We start from the raw sequence: 25507 nt of genomic DNA on the forward strand, positions 1-25507 counted from the left end.
TTTCTATCCTAAGCTACTAGATATCTTAAGAGTTAAGTCTTCTTTTTTTGATAAGGAGGAAATCAGATCCAAAATCGTGCTTGGGCTTGGAGCCATGTTTTGGGTCGGAAAATCGGGCCCAAAACCCAATTTCTTCAGTCCAAAAAGGGCTATTCAGTTGGATTCGGCTTCAACAGACTTTTAGTCCACTTCTGCTCCTCTGATTGGGCCAAAGCTTGGACCATTGGAAAGCTCTTCCCGAGTCGGTCGTTTTGAGATAAGGTAGGCCAAATTCAAAGGTCTGAGTCCAAAGATACGGTGTTTGGAAGTTCTACTGACTTTGTGCACTGTTTCTGCCCGCGTGGACTTTGACTTTTCACCTTTTGACCGGGCTTTACAAAGGCTTTGTCTTCTTGAATCTTGGCCTTTAATCACAGAACTCCTTAGCAACCAACCATTGCTCCTTTATCTCATCAAAGTGGCACATTTATGCACATAATTGACTTTGAAGCCTGGAACGCATAAAAACACGTAATCAGTATTAACTCTTAATTATTACTCACATAATTGGTCTAAAAGTATGATTGTTAAGGGGTTAAAACTACAGTTTTGGGCTCTTATCACCTATTTAGGCTTACCTAGGCTCTGATACCAAACTGTCACACCCCAAATTTCAAGACAATAAAATAAACAATGATATTCAATCATCTGAAAACACAGGATGAAACAAAAATCCAATACCTTGTTATCAAACACGATATAAAAAAAACTGAAATCAAAAGAAAACAAAAGGAACAACTCTTCATTCAGAAATAAAAATATTATAATCTTTTTAACTTAGAAGAGAAGTAAGTTCCGTTTTCTCAAAACTACATGTAACTACATGTAATTTCTTGCCGAGTAAGATTTCAATCCCAATATACATTTAAAAGAAACTCATATAATAGTACTCATCATTCCCATTTTCTAAATTAACTCACAATATGAATACCACTTATATTCCGCTTATTAAATACACATATGATAACTTAATTAAATATGAGTTTGATACACTTTATCTTGAAGCTAGCACATCATTTTAGGGTAGGATATTTACGTCCCCTGTATACAAGATTAACAAATCCTACCCTCCTGCAAAACAGAGTTATACATCACAATAATAAGATTTATCTCAGCCTGTCAAATTTTCGTTCATAATCAAACCTCACTTAAGACATTGAAGACTAATTGATAAAACATGGTTTGTCCCTCATATTCGGGGAATACCACTTATCATAACACAAACATGTCATTCATGGCACATTCAATGAATACCTTGGGTCATTCCTTCACTAAAATCTACATGCGTGGCATCAAATGTCATGACTTCTTTTCTTTTAATAAATCAAGTCCACACATTCCTACTTAATATAAGTAACCAAACTTTAACAAAAATTGGCATGCACAAGGTTAGTGTATTAATATAAAAATAAGAACAACTCTTCATTCAAAAATAAAAATATTATAATCTTTTCAACTTGGAAGACAAGTTAGTTCCGTTTTCTCAAAACTACATGTAATTTCTTGCCAAGTAAGATTCCAATCCCAATATACATTTCCAAGAAACTCATATAACAGTACTCATCATTCCCATTTTCCAAAATAACTCACAATATAAATACCACTTATATTCCTCTTATTAAATACACATATGATAACTTAATTAAATGAGTTTGATACACCTTACCTTTCAGCTAGCACGTCGTTTTAGGGTAGGATATTTACGTCCCATGTATACAAGATTAACAAATCCTACCCTCCTGAAAAACAGAGTTATACATCACAATAATAAGTTTTATCTCAGCCTGTCAAATTTTTGTTCATAATCAAACCTAACTTAAGACATTGATGACTAATTGGTAAAACTTGGTTTGTCCCTCAAATTCAGAGAAATACCACTTATCATAACACAAACGTGTCATTCATTGCACATTTAATGAATACTTTGTGTCATTACTTCACCGAAATGTGCATGCGTGGCATCAAATGTCATGACTTCTTTTCTTGTAATAAATCAAGTCCACACATTCCTACTTAATATAAGTAACCAAACCTTAACAAAAACCAGCACGCACAAGGTAAGTGTATTAATACATACGAAATTATCCAATTGGAAACCAACGTCGAAATTATCCATTTCAATTGTTACCCACGATACCAAATCAAACGATACTTGTATCATCCATTCTATATATCGATCTTTTGTCAATCCACAAGATATTAAAAATCACGATAATAGATGGTACGTGAGAATATATATCAAAGAGAAATAAAAAGAAAATCCATTCACCCAAGATTGCAAAACGTTAGTTAGAATCTAGTAAAGAAAACCAAAAAATGATGTTGCGCTGAAGCCGCCAAGACCAAAGTATTACATGTTAAACAATGTCTCTTATAAATTTTATAAGAAGATAACCGTTAAAACAACAACCACATTATGTTCCTAATCATATCCCCACCTTCCACTACAAAAGTGCACACAAAACAGCAAGCCAAACATAATACAACAAAGAAACACTCCTACTACCTATTTACCATAATCTGAGGATCACCTAAACCTTCCCTATTTAGGCTTACCTAGGCTCTGATATGAAACTGTCACACCCTAAATTTTTAGACAATAAAAAAAATAATGATATTTAATCATAAAAAAACCCAGGATAAAACAAAAACCTAATACCCTGTTATCAAACACAACATAACAAAAAAATTGAAATCAAATGAAAACAAAAGGAACATTTCTTTATTCTCAAATAAAAATATTACAATCTTTTCCACATGGAAGACAAGTTAGTTGCATTTTCTTAAAATGACATGTAATTTCTTGCCAAGTAAGATTTCAATCCCAATATACATTTCCAAGAAACTCATATAACAGTACTCATCATTTCCATTTTCGAAATTAACTCACAATATAAATACCACTTACATTCTAACTTTTAAATACACATATGATAATTTATTTAAATATAAGTTTGATACACCTTACCTTTAAGCCAGCACATCATTTTAGGCTAGGATATTTACGTCCCCTGCATACAAGATTAACAAATCCTACCCTCCTACAAAATAGAGTTATACATCACAATAATAGGATTTATCTGAGCCAGTAAAATTTCTGTTCATAGTCAAACCTCACTTAAGACATTGAAGTCAAATTGATAAAACATGGGTTGTCCCTCATATTCGGGGAATACCAATTATCATAACACAAAAATGTCATTCATGGCACATTCAATGAATACCTTGGGTCATTCCTTCACTAAAATGTGCATGCGTGGCATCAAATGTCATGACTTCTTTTCTTTTAAGAAATCAAGTCCACACATTCCAACTTAATATAAGTAACCAGACCTTAACAAAAATCAGCAAGAACAAGGTAAGTGTATTAATACGTATGAAATTATCCAACAGGAAACCAACGTGGAAATTACCTATTTTAATTGTTACCTACGATACTATATCAAATTATACTTGTATCATCCGCTCTAATCGACCTTTTGTCAAACCACAAGACATTAATAACCACGATAATAGATCGTAGGAGAGAATATATTTCAAATAGAAATAAAAAGAAAATCCACTCACCCGAGATTGCAAAATGTTAGTTAGAATATAGTAAAGAAAACCGGAAAGTGATGTTGCGCCGAAGCCACCAATACCAAACTATTACATGTTAAAAAATGTTTCTCATAAATTTTATAAGAAGATAACCGTTAAAACAACAACCACTTTATTTTCCTAATCATATGCCAACCTTCCAATATATTTTTTTATCAGAAAGCAGGAGAGGTCCCTTACCCCTATATTATTATAGTAAATAAAATAACTTAGTTTCCTTTACATTCTCTCACATACTATTTCCCTATTGCATCCTCATATGCTATTTTCTTCATATCCTCTGCAAAGGAACTAGGAATTAATGAGATGTACCTAGCAGCTGGGATATTAGATGCTAATGCATCTGCTAGATTATTACATTCTCTAAATACATGTACAATAGAAAAAGATTCTAAAGTTGCTGCCATTCTTCTTAAACTCGCCATCAGGTGTATTGCTTCCCATAGGTATGCATTTTTGTTAATGAATGCAACCACATTTTGTGAGTCTATTTGCGCTTTGAGTCTTGTAATTCCATGCTCCACCGCCATTTTGATTCCTTGCTCTACCCCTTGAAGTTCTATCATTGCAATGCTGTTATAATCTGACATCCCATGTGTCGCTGTCGTCACTTCGCCATTCTCATTTCTTATTACAGCTGCCCATCCTCCCTCATTGTTCTGCAAGGTGCCATCCGAGTTCAAATTATAAGTGCCCTCTTGTGTTCATTCCCATTTGCATTTGGTCTTGCTATACCTCCTTTCTATCACTTCGAAATTCCAAATGCTCATAAATCTCTCTATCAGGTCCACTCTCCATCTTTATGTTCAGCGCAACAAGCTTTGTCCTAACGTCTCTGACAACCAGTTTAACCACTTCAGCTGCAATTAACCATTTATTATCAAATATTCTACTGTCTCTCTCCTTCCACACCTAATAATGATAACCAGCAAACATCAATCTTATTGCGTCTTGTTTCCCTCCTTTCCCCTTACTCGCTTGAGCCACCCACCTAATCTCTTCATTCCAAGTTCGTGCTCTGAGTTTTGAATATCCCGATCGCCTTAACAGTTCTGCCCAAACATATTGTGCATACGTGCATTCAAAAAATAGGTGACATTCAGTCTCCATTCCCCTCCCGCAAAGAACACAAGTGTCATCTTGTACCTTCTTCCATTCTTTCATTTTTTTTAAAGTCTTCATACCTTCCTTCAGTGCCATCCATGTGATGAACGCATGCCTTGGTATCTTATTCGAGTACCACACTATACTATGCCACTATACTAGAACTTTGGTTCCTCTCACACTTTCATATGTATCCTTCATAGTATAATCTCCCTTTAAAGATGGTGCCCACACAATCTGATCTTTCTCTCCTGATATTTTAACTTCATTGAGCATTTCTGTTATGATTCCTGGTAGTCGAATATAGTTTGGTATACTCCATCTCCCATCCTCTATCAGTGCTGAAACCATAGTGTTCATGTTACCAGTAGATCTGTAGAGTAGTTCCTGTGGGAAGTACTCCTTTAGGATTCCAGCTAGGTGCCACGGATCCAGCCAAAACCTCGTATCCTCTCCATCCCCGATCAGGTGCGTAGCAAAGAACGATACATCCTTCCGAAGCTTTAGTATGTTTCTCTAGACCCATGAGCAATTCATAGGTATCTTTATGTGCCAGAAGTTCCTCCCCTTGATTAGATTATTCTTCACCCATTGCACCCATAGATTGTCTATGTTACTTACAATGTGCCTGAGTGACTTCATCGTTGCTGCTTGGTTTACCCTCAACAAGTTTCGGATAGCCAAACCTCCCGCATCATATGGATAACAAATCTCCTCCCATCCAATAAGTGCATGTGACATCGAGCAGTCTGTACCGTTCCAGAGAAAGTTCCTACATATTCTATTCATCTACTCTATTGTTTTTTGAGGTATGATAAAGGACGCAAACCAATACACACTCAATCTATTGAGTACTGATTTTATAAGCTGTACTCTCCCCACATAAAAAAGAAAACGCCCTTTCCAACTCTGAATTATGCTAGTAAGCTTAGTAATAAGAGGTTTACAATCAACTGATGTAAGTCTTGTAGTAATAAGTGGCAATCCAAGGTATTTAACTTGTAACGTACCTTCTTGAAACTCCAATATTGCCTGTACTGCTGTGATATCATTAGGATCCATTCCAGCATAGAACCACTGACTTTTGCACATGTTAACTTCAAGCCCTATGCACTTCTTAAATGCCTGTAAATTTTCCTTCAAACAAGCCACTGTACCCACCTCCCCATACATAAATGCTATTAGGTCATCCGCAAATGACAGATGTATAATAATGGGATCCTTGCATTTGTAATGCAGCTTGAACTGACCACTTCTCACTGAATTCATCATGATTTCAGAAAACAAATCCATCACTAGCACAAATAAATACGTTGACATTAGATCACCTTGCCTTATCCCTCTTCTGCCTTTAAAGAACCCATAGGGTGCCCCATTTATCATAATTTAGTAAGTTGGTGTCTGCATGCATTCCTTTACCCATTGTATAAACACTTAAGGAATCCCTATTCTCTACAGCGCAAAGATCACTGCCTCCCATCGGATTGAGTCATAAGCCTTCTTTAGATCAATCTTAGCCGCATATCTAGGTGGGGCTGCATCTCTAAGATAATTATGCAATAATTCATGAGATAATAAGATATTGTCTTGAATACATCTCCCAGGTATGAATGCTGACTGGTTACTCGCCACCACCATGGCTATAAGATTATTCATTCTTGCCGTTAATACTTTTGTAATGCACTTATACAATACACTGCAGCAGGCAATAGGTTTGTAGTCCCCCAGAGAGGCGGGACTTGAGATTTTAGGCACTAGAGTTATGCAAGTTGCATTAACTTCTCTAAGCATCATACCTGATCTGAAGTAATTCTGAACCGCTTTAATGAAGTCATCCCTTATAATTCTCCAGGTGCTTTTAAAGAATAAGGATGAGAACCCATCCTTCCTTGGTGCTTTCTCACTATCAATCCTCGATAAGGCTTCTATGATTTCATCTCTAGTGACTTCTCGCTACAATTCATCCTTCTGTTCATTACTAATATGGGTCTTAAGAGGTAAGCTTCCAAACATCGAGCAGTCTACCTCCTCCATCTGTTCTGGCCTATATAACTCCTTATAATACTCAACACATTGTTCACCTATAACATTCAGGTCCTCTATGATGTCCCCATTCGAGTTAATAAGACATGTAATCTTATTAACATTCCTTCGCGCTTGAATTGACTTAAAAAAATAAGTTGTATTCCCATCCCCTAATACTATAACTTGGTCTCTTAACTTCTGCCTATAACAATCTTCCTCTGCCTTTGCTGCTTTTACCTGATTCTTAATGGCTATTCTTTCCTTTTTGATCAGTTCCCCATTGACAGGTGCCCTTTGCAGTTCCGTTTGAATTGCATCCATCTTTTTTTTTGTTGTTTCTACTCTCCTTGTTACATCGCCTATCTTTTGTTTATTCCATTCAATTAGTTCCACCTTTGTGAGCTTTAACCTCTTCATGAATCTGTACGATGGGTTACCCACCACTCTATCAGCCCATGCTCTTTGTACCACTTCCATGAAGCCATCTTCTTTTATCCAGAAATTAAAAAATCAGAATGCTCTTTTCTTGTGGTTTTTTTTTTGTTTAGTAGAATACACCACCATTGAGGAGTGGTCTGAAATGGCTCCTGGGTTCATGAAATTTGCTTCCATATCATCATACATCCCTACCCATGCTGTATTACACATCACTCGATCAAGCTTGCAACTTATTCTATTTTCTTGTATGTTGCTCCATGTAAAAGTAACTCCTTTGAATCTCATGTCTACTATTCCTGCAAGTGTAACATAGTTTAAGAACTCAGTGAAGTTCATTCTTACATCATTACCTCCCACCTTTTCAAGTGGACTCAGGATTGAGTTAAAATCCCCAAGAATCAGCCAAGGCTCATGCATAGATAAGGATAGATCAGCTATACTCCTCCATAGCTCCCTTCTTGCTATGAAATCATTGCTAGCATATACCACTGTTACCATAAATCTTTCATTCGTAACTGTTGTGACCTCCACTGTTATGCATTGTTTCTCTCTCTTCTTTACTATAGTACTACACATTTTCGGGTTCTAGCCCACCCAAATTCTCCCAATCTCACTAAACTCATAATTGCTTTCCAAGCTCCATCCATGGTAGCAGTTCCTCATCACCCTATTTATATTTTTTTCCTAGACTCTATGTTCAATCAATCCCATCATACTGATATCTTGCTTTCTTATCAACTCCCTAATCTCTACTTGCTTGAACTTCTTATTAAATCCCCACACATTCCAACAGCCGAGATTTATCATTATTTAGAACTATTTTGCTGATTATAGTGGCCATACTTGGTAACCACTGTAGCCGGCTTTACTTTTGTAGGGATCTTTGTGAAGATGGTCGGATTTAGTCTTACCTATTTACTTATTCCTCCCTGCTTCTTTGGGCTCATCTCTCGGCCAGTTTGTTTTTCTTTTGTTTTTGCTTTGGTAGTATCTCCCTTTTTCTCTCCTTGAGCTTGTTCTTTTCCATCGTCTTTTTCTTGTTCTTATTGTTGGCATTGCTCAGTTTCATCCTCCTTTGTTTTCTGTGCCCTACAAGTGTTCTTCTTCTACCCATTTAATAGTACACACAAAATAACAAGCCCAAAAAAATACCATAAAGAAACACTCCTACTAACCATTTACCACAATCCGAGGATCACCTAGACCTTCCCTATCTAGGCTAACCTAGGCTTTGATACCAAACTGTCAAACCCCAAATTTCTAGAAATTAAAAATAATAATAATATTCAATCATCTGAAAACCCAAGATGAAACAAAAACTTAAACCCTATTATCAAACCCGATATAAAAAAAACTGAAATCAAATGAAAACAAAAAGAACAACTCTTCATTCACAAATAAAAATATTACAATCTTTTCAACTTGGAAGACAAGTTAGTTTTGTTATTTCAAAACTACATGAAATTTCTTACCAAGTAAGATTTCAATCCCAATATACATTTCCAAGAAACTCATATAACAGTACTCATCATTACCATTTTCAAAATTAACTCGCAATATAAATACCATTTACATTCCACTTATTACATACACATATGATAACTTAATTAAATATGAGTTTGATACACCTTACTTTTAAGCCAGCAAGTCATTTTATGGTAGGATATTTACATCCTCTACATACAAAATTAACAAATTCTACCCTCCTCCAAAACAGAGTTATACATCACAATATTTGGATTTATCTCAACTTGTCAAATTTTCATTTATAATCAAACCTCACTTAAGACATTGAAGTCTAATTGATAAAACATGGTTTGTCCCTCATTTTCAGAGAAATACCACTTATCATAACACAAACATGTCATTCATGACACATTCAATGAATACCTTGGGTCATTCCTTCGCCGAAATGTGCATGCGTGGCATCAAATGTCATGACTTCTTTTCTTGTAATAAATCAAGTCCACACATTCCTACTTAATATAAATAACAAACCTTAACAAAAATCAGTACGCACAAGGTAAGTGTATTAATACATACGAAATTGTCCAATAAGAAACCAACTTCAAAATTACCCATTTCGTTTGTTACCCACGATACCATATCAAACGATACTTGTATCATCCGTTCTATATATCGATCTTTTGTCAAACCACAAGACAATAATAATCAAGATAATAGATGGTAGGTGAGAATATATGTCAAAGAGAAATAAAAAGAAAATCCACTCACCCAAGATTTTAAAACGTTAGTTAGAATATAGTAAAGAAAACCGGATAGTGATGTTGCGCCGAAGCCGCCAAGACCAAACTATTACATGTTAAACAATGTCTCTTATAAATTTTATAAGAAAATAACCGTTAAAACAACAACCACTTTATTTTCCTAATCATATCCCCACCTTCCAATATAAAAGTGCACACAAAACAGCAAGCTAGACAAAATACCACAAAGAAACACTCCTACTACCCATTTACCACAATTCGAGGATCACCTAGACCTTCCCTATTTAGGCTTACCGAGGCTCTGATACCAAATGGTCACACCCCAAATTTTTAGACAATAAAAAAAACAATGATATTCAATAATTTGAAAACCCAGGATGAAACAAAAACCTAATACCCTATTATCAAACAAGATATAAAAAAAATTGAAATCAAATGAAAACAAAAGGAACAACTCTTCATTGACAAATAAAAATATTACAATCTTTTCAACTTAGAAGACAAGTTAGTTGCGTTTTCTCAAAACGACATGTAATTTCTTGCCAAGTAAGATTTCAATCCCAATATACATATCCAAGAAACTCATATAACAGTACTCATCATTCCCATTTTCAAATTGACTCACAATATAACTACCACTTATATTCCACTTAATAAATACACATATGATCATTTAATTAAATATGAGTTTGATACACCTTACCTTTAAGCCAGCACATCGTTTTAAGGTAGAATATTTACGTCCCCTGCATACAAGATTAACAAATCCTACCCTCTTGTAAAATAGAGTTATACATCACAATAATAAGATTTATCTCAGCCAGTCAAATTTCTGTTCATAATCAAACCTCACTTAAGACATTGAAGTCGAATTGATAAAACATGGGTTGTCCCCTCATATTCGGGGAATACCACTTATCATAACACAAACATGTCATTCATGGCACATTCAATGAATACCTTGGGTGATTCCTTCACTAAAATGTGCATGCGTGGCATCAAATGTCATGATTTCTTTTCTTTTAATAAATCAAGTCCACACATTCCTACTTAATATAAGTAACTAGACCTTAAAAAAAATCTGCACGCACAAGGTAAGTGTATTAATACGTATGAAATTATCAAACAGGAAACCAATGTGGAAATTACCCATTTTAATTGTTACCTACGATACCATATCAAACGATACTTGTATTATCCGTTCTAATCGATCTTTTGTCAAACCACAAGGCATTAATAACCATGATAATAAATTGTAGGAGAGAATATATTTTAAATAGAAATAAAAAGAAAATCCACTCACCCGTGATTGTAAAACGTTAGTTAGGATATAATAAAGAAAACCAGAAAGTAATGTTGCGCCGAAGCCACCAATACCAAACTATTACATGACAAAAAATGTCTCTTCTAAATTTTATAAGAAGATAACCGTTAAAACAACAACCACTTTATTTTCCTAATCATATGCCAACCTTCCACTATAAAAGTACACACAAAATAATAAGCCAAACAAAATACCACAAAGAAACACTCCTACTACCCATTTACCACAATCCGAGGATCATCTAGACATTCTTTATCCAGGTTAACCTAGGCTCTGATACCAAATTGTCACACCCTAAATTTCCAGACATTAAAAAAAACAATGATATTCAATCATCTGAAAAACCAGGATGAAACAAAAACCTAATACCCTGTTATCAAACACGATATAAAAAAAAACTGAAATCAAAAGGAACAACTCTTCATTCACAAAGAAAAATATTATAATCTTTTCAACTTGGAAGACAAGTTAGTTCCGTTTTCTCAAAACCTCGCGTAATTTCTTGTCAAGTAAGATTTCAATCCCAATATACATTTCCAAGAAACTCATAAAACAGTACTCATTATTTCCATTTTCCAAATTAACTCAAAATATAAATACCACTTACATTCCACTTATTAAATACACATATGATAACTTAATTAAATATGAGTTTGATACACCTTATCTTTAAGCTAGCACATCGTTTTAGGGTAGGATATTTATGTCCCTTGCATACAAGATTAACAAATCCTACCCTCCTGCAAAACAGAGTTATATATTACAATAATATGATTTATCTCAATCAGTCAAATTTTCATTCATAATCAAACCTCACTTAAGAAATTGTCATCTAATTGATAAAACATGGTTTGTCCCTCTTATTCGGGGAATACCACTTATAATAACACAAACATGTCATTCATGGCACATTCAATGAATATCTTGGGTCATTCCTTCACTAAAATATGCATGCGTGGCGTCAAATGTCATGACTTCTTTTCTTGTAATAAATCAAGTCTACACATTCCTACTTAATTTAAGTAAACAAACCTTTACAAAAATCAACATGCACAAGGTAGGTTTATTAATACGTATGAAATTATCCAACAGGAAACCAACATGGAAATTACTCATTTAAATTGTTACACATGATACCATATCAAATGATACTTGTATCATTAGTTCTAATCGATCTTTTGTCAAACCACAAGACATTAATAATCATGATAATAGATCGTAGGTGAGTATATATATTGTAGAGTTTAAGGTTGGTATAACCTTACAATTATGGGATGATTAGGAAAGAATGGTTTTATGTATTGGTTTTGGACCAAGTTCGTGTGTGCGAACTGCCTACGTATCAAGTTCTTCCTCTCAAGGGGTGGGGGAGACTTGAATCAGGTCAGACGTAGTTTCTCTTCTCTTTATATAGGCAAGATGCCCACGCTTCCTCTTCTCCCGCGTCAGGTCTAGTTTAGGACTTGAGGCCATTTAATGAGTCATGATGGTGAGTCGTGATGAGTAATGGAGTGCGTACCTGGAGCTCTGGTCTTGATGATGACAGCTGTGGCATCCGTTACTAGCCGTTACCACGTGAACAAGCGTGGACCTTCTGGAGGTCGCCAAATCTTCGAACTAGTAGGACGATCTCTCTGAAGAGATCAACTGCTTGGTTTGATATGCTAGGAGCGATCTGGACTGTACGCGCTTTTATGAAGCGACCTAAAAGAGTACTTGGTACAGATCAGTTGATAGTTTCGCTTCTGCTGGACACGTGTATAATATCCATAGGATTTGGGTATTAGTCCCTCGCACAGCCCCCTCTCAGTAGATTGTTATAGGGTATTTAGAGCAATCTGGTGAGAGTTTGAAGGTAGCACGTGAGGAGCACATGCAAAAGGATTTTTGAAAAAAGGAATAGTAACCACTTCAGTTCCCAGGGTTGGTGCAAATAACCCTGGATTACCAAAAGCGGCTTAGTAGAAGACGTGTTGTTTTAGGGTTTGGTGTCATGATTACTTGTATTGGGAATTGAAAGGGTATCGTATTGAATATGCTTTGGAGAACTGAAGGGTTCACCTTGAGCATTTCTCTCTACCATTTACACCATTTCTCTTAAGCACAGTTTAGGGAGTAACAGGTTAGTTTTCTGCCATTTTCTTTCTTTATCGTTGTTTAGATACCACTTGTTGGTAGATAGTTTGTTGTTGGTTTTGTAAAGCTTGTGTTTTTAGAAAGGATGTATGATTATGAGGATACCCATTCTGATGATGTAGAGAGGTCGCTAGGGTCAGAAAGGGCAGAGGTGTTTGGGCCCATTGTTGCTATTTCAAGTAGTGATGACGTGGACGACGGTTCTATCTCTAGTAGCTTGCCATGTAGGTCTATAAATAGGAGTGCACTGAGAAGTTTTAGAGATTTGAAAGAGAGGTTTAGCATAAACATACCTGAACTGGAAATACATGATCTGGGGGATGTAGATAATGTGTTTAGCAGTAGTTTTGTTCCTATAAATAGTGGTGTCATTGTTTGTGTAGGGTAACTGAGAGCGGGAATGCGCTTGCCGTTCTTGAAGTTGACTTGTGATGTCTTAAAATTTTGTGGTAAGGCTCCATGCCAGTTCGTTGGGAATAGTTGGAGACTTTTTAATGTTTTCGATATGTTAAACGAGTCGGGGGAGTACGATATTAGGTTGAATGATGTGTTAGAACACTTCGCTGTGAAGTGATCTAGGTCGAACAACTTTAGTCTACAAACCATGACTAGTAAGTCGTCTATTTTGGATGGAGTGAGTAATGAGTCTTGGGAGCAAAGACCGTTGTTGCTAAGGGGGAAATACTGCGTGCCTGGAAGTAGTTTGAGGCATATGAATTGTAATTTTGATGGTACGTTTGTACTGTTCTTTGTGTTTGGGATGATTTGTTTCTCTTTTTCTTGTTAATCTTGATATGTATTTGTTTGGTTGTATCTGCAGACGTGGTGATTACGAAAAGGAGTTGTCGGGGAAAAATTGAGAGGTTTGTGAGGCTAAGGCAATCCATGAAGAGGGAGATTCTTGAGGAGGTTACATGCTATTTCACTAAGGGGGTAAGGTTGAAGAGGAGGCAACAAAAGAAAAGAGCGCGATCTGTGGTTATTAGTAGTTCAAAAATAAAATTTGTTAGGGAGAGAGAAGATAGTGATTTGATTACTCGGGAGGCTCGCCGCAGGAACCGCTCTGGGCCTGTGAGGGATAGAGGTGACACGGGTGCATCGGGGAGTGGAGCTGGTGTGCTGAAGCGAACTACGCCTCGTACTGGTAGGAACTCCGAGGCTACTCCTATGGGGTCAGGTCGGTAGTTGAGAGAGAATTCCCCGCTTGATATGGATTAGTTAGTATTCTCAGAGTGTGACTCTCTGCTGAAGAAGAAGGCTGTCCCCTCAGATAGTAGACCTGTGGCGAGTGCCAGGGTGGATGGTGGTAGCAGGTGCTCTATTCCTATGGTAGAGCATACTGGGGGGCGACTTGGTTCAGGTCCTAGGTTGAGGACCGAGCTCAATATGAACGGTCTGGACCTGGAGAATTTTAAGGCTAGGTTGTATCAGCCTGCTATTGTTGGCTCGCGTGCTCCTGTTGTGAAGGTGAGAGTCCCTAGTAAGCCAAATGGGAAGTCTGTAATGAACCAAGATGATTTGGATCGGAACTTGGTGTATGTTGATGAGCAAGGTAAGAAACGAATTGTTAAACGAGGTGACCGTAGTTACAAGTCGGCCAAGTTTGCGAGTTGCTTGTTGGAAAGCATCGCAGTTGATGGGGACCGAAGTGACCTCGATGCCAAGGGCTTAGCTGGGAACTTGAGGCTGATAGACTTGGCGCAATGTTTGGTAAGCATTCTTAAAACCTTGGTTTCTTTGCTTATTGGACTTCTAAATCATGACTGGTACTATTGGTGTGTGTGTCCTAGCTTATTAGTGGCTATCAGAAGGTAAAAGAGGTCGCCAAGATTGCTGATTCTAAGAAAGGTGTGATTGAGCGTCTAAAGGAGGAGTTGGCTAATGTCCAGTCTGTTTAGGTAGCTGAGAAGAAAAAAATTGATGAAATGAAGTCGCAGTATCAGAACGTGCAAAGATTGTGTTGGGGAATTAAGTGATGGGGCTGAAGACTGAATTGGAGACAGTGATTGCCTATGGAAAAAAATTGTAAAGAGATTACCCAGAAAGCGAAGGATGCCTATGAGTTGTTAGACGAAGACTACATTGAACTGAAGAGGATGTATTATGCTTTGAAGGAGGAGCATGAACGCGGGGCTTTGGGTACACTAGAGCAAAATGATAAACGATAAAAACTAATCTACCTACGAAATGAACGTGAAACTCAAAACGTAAGTAAACTAAAACATATTACGAGTCTATATTTATCAAGTTTTCTACTCTCAATTATGTCGAAATAGAGTGGAGTAACAAATTCGTTCAACTCCTAGTTCTTTAGCATGTGATGTTTTCTAGTTAACTAATCGGTCTTAAGTCTAATGAGAGTTTTACGAGGGGGAATTATACTACGATGCAACTACCCACAAGATACAAACTATAATTGATTCAACTACGGAAATACTACGTTGATTCTATAATAAGGAATTAGGGGGATTGATTCCACCTTAATTCAACTTAACTCACTAATCCATTTAATCGTAAGTAATCCGAATTGAATCGCTACCTTGAGAACAATTAGTTCTTCCTAATCCCTAATTACACATGACATTTCTACCAATTCATAACTAGCATGTGAGCGATTAAACCCATTCTCATGGCTTAATTAATCGTTTCTAGAGTGGAATAAAATTTACATTTACTTTACTTTTACGATAATCGGAATCAAGCTTTCATGAAGGCTTCTCAACCCCCTCTAATGGAGGTTTAGCCGAGAATCATTTCCATATGAATCTAAACTAAACATAATATCAAGATTCAAAATTTACTAATCTAAATTAAACAATAATTAAAATCTAATTAACAACTAAGAAATGGTAACCAACAATAATTAAAACTAGATCTAATAGATTGAAATAACAAAAATCAAAATGACAAGAATAATAACTATTTTATTTATCTAATGAGTGATATTCAATGATTCAAGAAATTAATCTAAAACAAGAAATGAAATTCTAAAACTAAGTTCTAAAACTCATTAATGGAGGCTAACTAATCTATTCTAATCTAGGTCTAACTATCTACCATTAACAAAGAGCTAAGCCTTTGTTTTTATACTTTCAGATCCAAAAATCGTGCATGGGCTTGGAGCCAAGTTTTGGGCCAGAGAATCAGGACCAAAACCCAATTTCTTTAGTCCAAAATGGGCTCTTCAGCTGCAGTTGGCTTTGATAGATGTTTCGTCCACTTCTGCTCCTCTGATTGGGTCAAGGCTTAGACCATTGAAAATCTCTTTCCGAGCCGGTCGTTTTGACATAAGGTAGGCCCAATTCCGAGGTCTGAGTCCAAAGATATGGTTTTCGGAAGTTCTGCTGACTTTGTGTGCTATTTCTGCCCACGTTGACTTTGACTTTTCAGCTTTGACCGGGCTTTAGAAAGGCTTTGTCTTCTTGAATCTTGGCCTTTAATCACAGAAATCCTTAGCAACCAACCATTGCTCCTTTATCTTGCTAAAGTGGCACATTTCTGCACATAATGGACTTTGAAGCCTGGAATGCATAAAAACACGTAATCAGTATTAACTCTTACTTATCATTCACATAATTGGTCTAAAAGTATGATTATTAAGGGGTTAAAGCTACAGTTTTGGGCTCTTATCAACCACCCCCAAACAGCATTTTGCTTGTCCTCAAGCAAATATGAGAAATTAGCATAAGTGACCAAAAATGGAGTTCTATCTACTCATTTCATTGAGCGATTGCATTGACCATATGCAACAAGGCCTTAAACCACTAGGAATTCCCTAGTGGACGAGTTATAGCCTCGTGAGAGTTTTCCAGTGAAGGTACTCACAAACTTCATCTATACTACAATGACTAAGAAAGCAAACTATTGTTTCCTTATTCATGCTCCAAATTATCTATACATCTCACTAGCTATGAACAAGAATAACCAAGTAAAAAACCTAAGCTAATATATGCATAATAATCAATCATCTACAATAAAAATATATACAATGACTAATACTATGAAATGCAATAGCAGGTCCGTTTCTGAAACTCGGAATAGCGTCCTTAAGTAGGTTCTTACAATAATAGTCAAGATACAACACTATTATTTTTCCACTCAAGTTTCATTACTCTAGTGCGCAGTGGGCACACTTTACCTTACAATCTCAATGACACACAAGGAAGCCGGAGTCGATCAAACACATCTGCCACTTACTATCACACTAACATATTCCTAATTGGGCTAGAGATCTTTATTAGGTGTTTCGGGGATTAGGAGATGGTTTAAGAAGGAAGGAAATATATATTCAAAAAGGACAAGTCTGAGATAATAGAGTCTTCATATTATGTAACTAGAGAAAACCTTGTTATTTATTTTTGCTTCTACACTTTGTTTCCATCCTTAGCCATATTTTTTTTCTTTTTCTTTGGCTTTTGACTCCTTTTATTCTATTTTTTGGAGTTTTTATTTTATTTCTATTTTTATTTTTTCTTTTATTTGGATGGAAACTTCTTTTCTTTATTTTCTGAAGCAACTAACTAATTTTTGTTTACACAGGTTTTTCTCTTCTTCTTTCTTCCTCATTCTATTCTCAGACTTATTCTAAATTTGGTAGGTTGATTTTTTTTATTTTGTTTTGTTTTTGTAACAGGGTAAAGGATTTGTGGTTTATGAAAGACTAAAGAAAGGCTCAGAGGGGCGACTAGCGGAAAATAATTCATAGGTTTGAATTTCTGGCTATATCGATCCAAAGAGGGCCTAAATTCTCGCTTAGGATATGGTTTAGTGATCAAGCAAGTGGACGTGTGATTTCTCTATCCGGATTTTACTTCTCCCTTGTGTCATTTCTCAAATGTTTCACTCTTATAAGGTTTTAGGCTATATTCTCACGGGATTTGTAGAATAAGTACTCTAGCCTAGATTTCAGAAACTTACTGCTAATAATCATAGATACTCATGTAATATATTTATAGATAGATGCAAAGATTATTACCTACATATTAACCTAAGTTTCTAAAAATTATTCTAATGCAAAAGCTACGTGAGACTTCTAGATTGTTAAGAGCATAGAGAAAGAAAACAATACCAATATTTCTATGTGTATAGCATAACTTATTTATTTATATTTTTGAATTTTTAAAATTTTAACTAGAAAACAAGTGCATATTATACATATCTATATCCTAACAGATGCCTTAATTACACGTGTTTCTATGCCCACCCCCAAACAAGAAGCATGCTTTGTCCTCAAAGCATTTAAATAAAGAGGGTAGAAAAATAACATGGAAACGCGTGAAATTCTTGAACATCTGCAAAACAAGGTTAAAACATACTAATATAAAAACTGACGCAACTCTATAAGAGTTCCACCCATTATGGGGTTAACAGAATTAAATTGCTTGGGACATAAGCAGACACTAAATGGAATTAAAAACTTACCTTATCTCCGGACATGCATATTATCTACCCAATAGCACCATGGGTCTTGTATTTCAATGGGCATGGCAAGTCCAAGAACAAATGCTAGCAAGAACCATAAGCGGTTCCCGCAAACGTGTGTGTGTGGCCGCCATGAGACCAAGCACCATAAGTAGTGCTTTGGAACAAATCTTGAAAGATTGTTCGGTATTATTATTGTAGGAGATGTCATCTCGAAACTACGCCTGGAACGAGTACCGCAAATGACCGGGAATAACCCCCGTAAAACCGGAAATTTTCTGGTCACGGAAGTCGCCAGCGTAGCGGCGCCACTTGAAGCGCCCGGAGTGCCTCCGGTTTTTTTTTTTTGACATACAGTGTTTTGGTGCGAGGCGCGCTCAACTTGGGTGCAGGTGCGCTCAATGCTAAATTTCAGAAAAATGTGCAGGGCGCAGGTGCGCTCTACTTGGGGCGCCGGTGCGCTCCGAGGTGCTGATGGTTGAAAATTGAGACGAACAACAGGAAACGTGGGAGTGAAAGGTGAGTGATGGAAGTTAGGTGTAGTGTGGGTTGTGAGTGTAGAATGAATGAAGTTTATATAGGTTTTAAGTTGCTAAAATGAATCGAGAAGTTGCCAAAAAGCTTTTCCGGCAATTTCCGAAAATACTAAAATTTCTGAACCCGAAAACGGAAACAACTCATATTCTTGATTCTAAAACAACCCTAATATCTTTTAGGTTGAATTTAGGATAGAACCTACCTATTTTATCGAGATTTCATCCTACCATGATATTTATTCATAGATATGCCTATTCGGCAATATTCTCACCCTGACTCCGAAATAACTTCTAAAAAAAAAAGGAGGTCATAAAAAAATCATGCTGGACTACATAATACCACCCCCAAACAATTTGGGAAAGTGGGATCAACATTAAACAACAACGCACAATGAAAATAACCACATTATATTAATATTGTCATTCAAACAACATTTCACTACAAAAGTCAAAATTAACTACGGAATTTAACAACGTAACATCCTATCTACTAAATATAATAAAAAAAACAACATCAAAACAACAAACAAGAAGAAATCTAGCTACTCTTCAAGGGAGCGAGGTGGGGGTAAGAATAGGAATTTGAGTGATCAAGAATGGAAAAACCAACACCCCACCCCCAAACAAATTTTTGAAAACAGGTTTGTAAAAATTTGTTTTAAAACGTGGGTCTTTTAACGTCAGATTCCCGAGACTTACTAGATTACTATTTTTATAGCTTTAAACTTTTTATGAATTAGGTTTAATATAAAGGAAAACAATAAGCAGTAAAGACATAATTCACACCATAGAGAAACATGACTCAAAAACCAAGAAAACATGCAAGAGTGGAAAACGTGAATTATGTGAAACGTGGACTTAGGATCCAGTACTTACAACCACACACTCCATAGGGAGGGACCGGTTACCTGAATGGTGTATTCACCAATATATGGAAATAAAAGGAAATGCACCAAACATAAAAATTGAGTCATTTATAGTCAGATACTCGAGACTTTATCTAAACATATGTATGAATATGCAGTTTATCATATATCAACAACCGAAATAGTTGTGGATCGTTCCATAAATAAATATCATAGAAAACATATCCAAACACAATCAAGCACCAAGATTTCCTACGACGCAGCCTAGTGGAATGAAAGCGAAGTCGGATAGACCTATAACATAACTGAGCATGCACCTTATGTTTCATCTTTGAACGAGAGGGTGTCCTAGTGAATAAGTGTGGAAAAGTGAATGGTTGTGGAAGATATGGTGGATTGGGATAAGTTTTAGAGGGAAAGCATGGAAAAAATGAGGATGTGGGTTTAGCACAAAACTCATTCATGGTGTAGTTAGGGGATTGTCTCAAGTCCGAAAATGAAGGTGTCAAGTGGTTTATCCGTGGGAAGTGTTTGTTTACTAGGTGGATTTAAAAATCATGAAGCATGGGAGAAACTAAAGGATCGAAAGTGCAAACTCGAGGTTCCTTTGAAAAGGTGGAGGGTGGGGAATATTGGTGATGGAAGGTGAATGATTCTCAGCTAGAGCTCTCAAGTCCATATCATCAGAAATCTTGATATATGCAAGACATTCCTCAATAGGTGGGTCAAAAGGATCACTGGGATAGAGATTGAAAAATTCATCTTACGTCATAGCATCAAGGGATGAATGGTTGTTGGCAAGGGGGGACTCGCGAAGTGGTAAAGAAGCGGTGCAAAAGAGTTGCAGGAATTCTTCTTTGATTTCGTCTACTACCAGGGAGTCATTGTTAAAGTCGAAATTTCCGAAGGAAAGGAATTTGTTAATCTGTTTCTCCGGAAACATGTTTTTGAAGTAATCTTTAGCTAAGCTCTCGATCATGCTAACCTCTCCATTTGTAGATGAATCATGATACTGTGTCCTCGTTTTGAAAACATTTACCTCAACAGAAAGATGGCCAAAGGACAAGGACATCGAACCATCGCGGCAATTTATGAGCGCGTTGGCAGTAGCCAAGAAGGGATGCCCTAAAATGATAGGTACAGAGTCGTTAGTGACTTATGTGTTGAGGATAACGAAGTCGGCTGGGTAGTAAAATTTTTGGACTTTAACCAGCACATTTTCAACCACACCCTTAGGATATTTAATAGACCGATCAACTAATTGCAATGTCATTTTAGTAGGTTGCATCTCCTCCAGACCTATTTGTTTATACAAATAAAATGGGAGTAAGTTAACACTAGCCCCCAGGTCTAGTAGCGCGGTCGTCGTATGAGAATCTCCTAAGGTGCATTGTACAGTAGGACGACCAAGGTCCTTGTACTTAACAATTCCATTATTTTCGGATAAAGTTGGGAACTATTCAGTTAGAAAGTTTACCTACTTAAATGAACTACTTAATCCAAAACGTAAGTAAACTAAACTTTCACTTTTACGTGTCTATTATCAAATCTTCTACTCTCAATGCTAATTGCACTAAATGGAGTAATAAGTTCGCTCCACTCCTAGTTCTCTAGCATGGATTGTTTTCTAAGTCTAACTAGTCGCTCTTAAGTCAATGAGAGCTTTTATGAAGGGTGTTATACTAACGATGAAACTAAAATGAGTCTACGTTGAATTTAACTACTTAATACTATGGAAATATGCTTGTTTTGAATCTAGATAAAGGATTAGAGGGGAATTGAATCCACCTCGAATCCAACTTAATAACCTAGTATAGATTCTTGTATCTCGATTCTCACGCTCTACGGCAAGAAATTCGAAGTTCTAATCCCTAGTGTTCATGGCATTTCTACCGAAAGTACTAACTAGCATGTGAAGTCGCCCACCCATTCTCATGGCTTAAACACGACTTTCTAGAGTGGAATAGATTCTACAACCAATTCTATACTAACCACTAAGTTTTCATCAAGGCTTCATCAAACCCTCTAATGGAGGATTTAGCCTTGATTCATCAAACTAACAATTCCCATTAAATCTAAACTAAACATAATGAAAAGATTCTAACTTTATGCGAAATTTCACTAAACAATAATCTAAATCTAATTAATAACTATGAAATGATAACAAACAATAATGGAATTTAGATCTATAAATCTAAATTGACAAAATAACTATTTTATTATCTAATCAATCAAGAACAATAATTTGAGAGTTTAATCTAAAACAAGAATTGAAATGAAATTAAACTTAATTAATCTAATGAAAACTAGATCTAGAATTAAGGTTTAATGGAGGCTAACTAATCTAATTTATTTTCTAACCTAACTATCTACCTATTAATTAACAATGAACTAAGCTTTTGTTTTTATACATCCAGATCCAAAAATCGTGCATGGGCTTGGAGCCATGGTTTGGGCCGAGAATCGTGCCCAAAACCCAATTCTTTCAAATTCAAAAGGCCTCTTCAGCTGCAGTTGGCTTCCACAGACTTTTCGTCCACTTCTGCTCCTCTGATTGGGTCAAGGCTTGACCATTACAAAGCTCTTTCCGAGCCGGTCGTTTTGACATAAGGTATGCCCAATTCCCGAGGTCTGAGTCCAAAGATATGGCATTTTGAAGTTCTCACGACTTTGCTCCTCAGATCTCGCTAAAGTGGTACATTTTCGCACACATAATGGACTTTGAAGCCCGAAATGCATAAAAACGCGTAATCAGTGTTAACTCTTACTTATTATTCACATAATTGGTCTAACAAGATGATTATTAAGGGGTTAAAACTACAGTTTTGGGCTCTTATCAAACCACCCCAAACAAAGATTTTGCTTGTCCTCAAGCAAATATGAGAAATTAGAATAAGTGACCAAAAATGGAGTTCTAACTACTCTCGCTTTCACTGAGTGCGATTGCATTGACCATATGCAACAGGCCTTAAACCACTAGGAATTCCCCTAGTGGACGAAGTTATAGCCTCGCGGAGAGTTTTCCAAGTTGAAGGTACTCACAAACTTCATCTATACTACAACGACTAAGAAAATAAAACTATTGTTTCTTTATTCATGCTCAACTATCTATACATCTCTAGCAATTACATAAGAATAACCAAGTCAAAACCCTAAGTTAATATATGCATAATAATCAATCATCTACAATAAACATATATACAATGAGTAGTACTATCAAATGTTTAGTGTGTTTGTTTTCGGAGAACTCTAATAGCGCCCTTAAGTAGGTTCTCACAATAATAGTCAAGAAACAACACTCTGATTTTTCCACTCAAGTTTCGCTTACTCCAAAGGTACAAGTGGGCACACTTTACCTTACAATCTCAATGACAACAAGGAAGCTCGGGTCAATCAAACACATCCGCCACTTACTATCACACTAACCTATTCCTAATCGAGCTAGAGGTCTTTATTAGGTGTTGTTACGGGATTAGGAGATGGTTTAAGAAGGAAGGAAATGGATATTCAAAAGGACAAGTCCGAGATAATAGAGTCTTCAGATTATGTAACTTAGAGAAAACCTTGTTATTTTCTTTTGCTTCTACACTTTGTTTCCATCCTTAGCCATATTTTTTTTTTTTTTTCGCTTTGACTCCCTTTTATATTCTATTTTTTTGGAGTTTTTATTTTATTTCTATTTTTCTTTTCTTTGGATGGAAACTTCTTTTTTTTTTTTTCAAGCAACTAACAATTTTTGTTTACATTATGTGTTTTTTCTTCTTCTTCTTCACTCATTCTATTCTCGACTTATTCTAAATGGGTAGGTTGATTTATTTTTTTTTTTTTTTTTTTTTTTTTTTGTTTTTGTAATGTGGTAAAGGAATTGTGGTGTATGGAAGGCTAAAGAAAAGGCTCAGAGTGGCTTGACTAGCGAAAATAATTCATAGGTTTGAATTTCTGGCTATATCGATCCAAAGAAATGGCCTAAATTCTCACTTAGGATATGGTTTAGTGATCAAGCAAGTGGACGGTGATTTCTCTATCCGATTTTACTTCTCCCTTGTGTCATTTCTCAAATGTTTCGGCTTCATATAAGGTTTTAGGCTATATTCTCACAGGATTTGTAGAATAAGTACTCTAGCCTAGATTTTAAACTTATCGCTAACAATCATAGATACTCATGTAATATATTTATAGATAGATGCAAAGATTATTACCACGATTAACCTAAGTTTCTAACAATTATTTCGATGCAACAACTATGTGAGACTTCTAGATTGTTAAAAGCATGGAGAAATAAACAATACCAATATTCCTAAGTGTATAGCATAACTTATTTATTTATATTTTTAAATTTTTGAAAATTTTAACTAGAAAACAAATGCATATTATATATATTATATCCTAGCAGATGTCTTAATTACACGGTTTCTATGCCCCCAAACAAAAAGCATGCTTTGTCCTCAAAGCATTTAAATAAAGAGGGTAGGAAAAATACCATGGAAACGCGCTGAAAATCAGTAAACATCCGCAAAACAAGGTTAGAACGCACTAATATAGAAAAATAAAACCGACGAACTCTATAAGAGTTCCACCCATTATGGGGTTAATGTAATGAAATTGCTTGGGACATAAGCGCATTACACTCAACGTAAACTAAAACTTACCTCCACTCCCCGACATGCATATTATCTACCCAATAGCATCATGGGTCTTGTATTTCAGCCGGCATGGCAAGTCCAAGAACAATTGCTAGCAAGACCCATAAGCGTTCCTAGCCTACGGTGTGATCACTCACAAAACCAAGCACCATAAGTAGTGCTTTGGAACAAATCTTTGAAAGACTGTTCGGTATTATTATAGGAGATGTCATCTCAAAATTACGCCTGGAATAGCTATGAATGATCCGAAACTACCCAGAGAAAACTGGAATTTTTCTGGTCCACGGAAGTCGGCGCTGGCGCTGCCAGATAGTGGCGCTGAAGTCGCCTCAAAATTTTAGAATTCCAGTGTTTTAGCTGGTCGCTAACTTGGCGCTGGGCGGCGCTTTAGGAAGAAAGATGAGATGGTCGCTGGTCGCCGGTTTTGCTGGCGGCGCCGCCTCGAAAGCAAAATTCAGAACAAAATATACAGATGAAAAGCGCTTCCTCAGAGATGAAAAGCGCCGGAGTTGCTGAAAATTGAAAAATGAGACTAAAACGGGGAGTGAAAGGTGAGTGATGGAAATTAGGTGTAGTGGTGGGTTGTGAGTGTAGAATGAATGAAGTTTATATAAAATCATGCCGAATAGATAACACCACCCCCAAACAGTTTGGGAAGGTGGGATCAACATTAACTAATCACGACAATGAAAAAATAACGACATTATATTCATATTGTCATTCAAACAACATTTCACTACAAAAGTCAAAATTAACTACGGAATTTAACAACGTAACATCCTATCTACTAAAAAATAATAAAAGACAACATCAAAACAACAAACAAGTAGAAATCTAGCTACTCTTCAAGGGAGCTTAGGTGGGGGGTAAGAATAGGAATTTGAGTGATCAAGAATGGAAAACTAAACACCTCATTCCCCAAACAAATTTTTGAAAACAGTTTGTAAAAATTTGTTTTAAAACGGGTCTTTTAAAGTCGATTCCCCGAGACTTGCTAGATTACTATTTTTATATATCTTTAAACTTTTTTACTTTTTATGAATTAGGTTTAATATAAAGGAAAACAATAAGCAGTAAAGACATAATTCACACCATAGAGAGAAACATGACTCAAAACCGAGAAAACATGCAAGAGTGGAAAACGGAA

Source organism: Coptis chinensis, chromosome 5, assembly GCF_015680905.1.
Source record: "Coptis chinensis isolate HL-2020 chromosome 5, ASM1568090v1, whole genome shotgun sequence".
NCBI lineage: Eukaryota > Viridiplantae > Streptophyta > Magnoliopsida > Ranunculales > Ranunculaceae > Coptis > Coptis chinensis.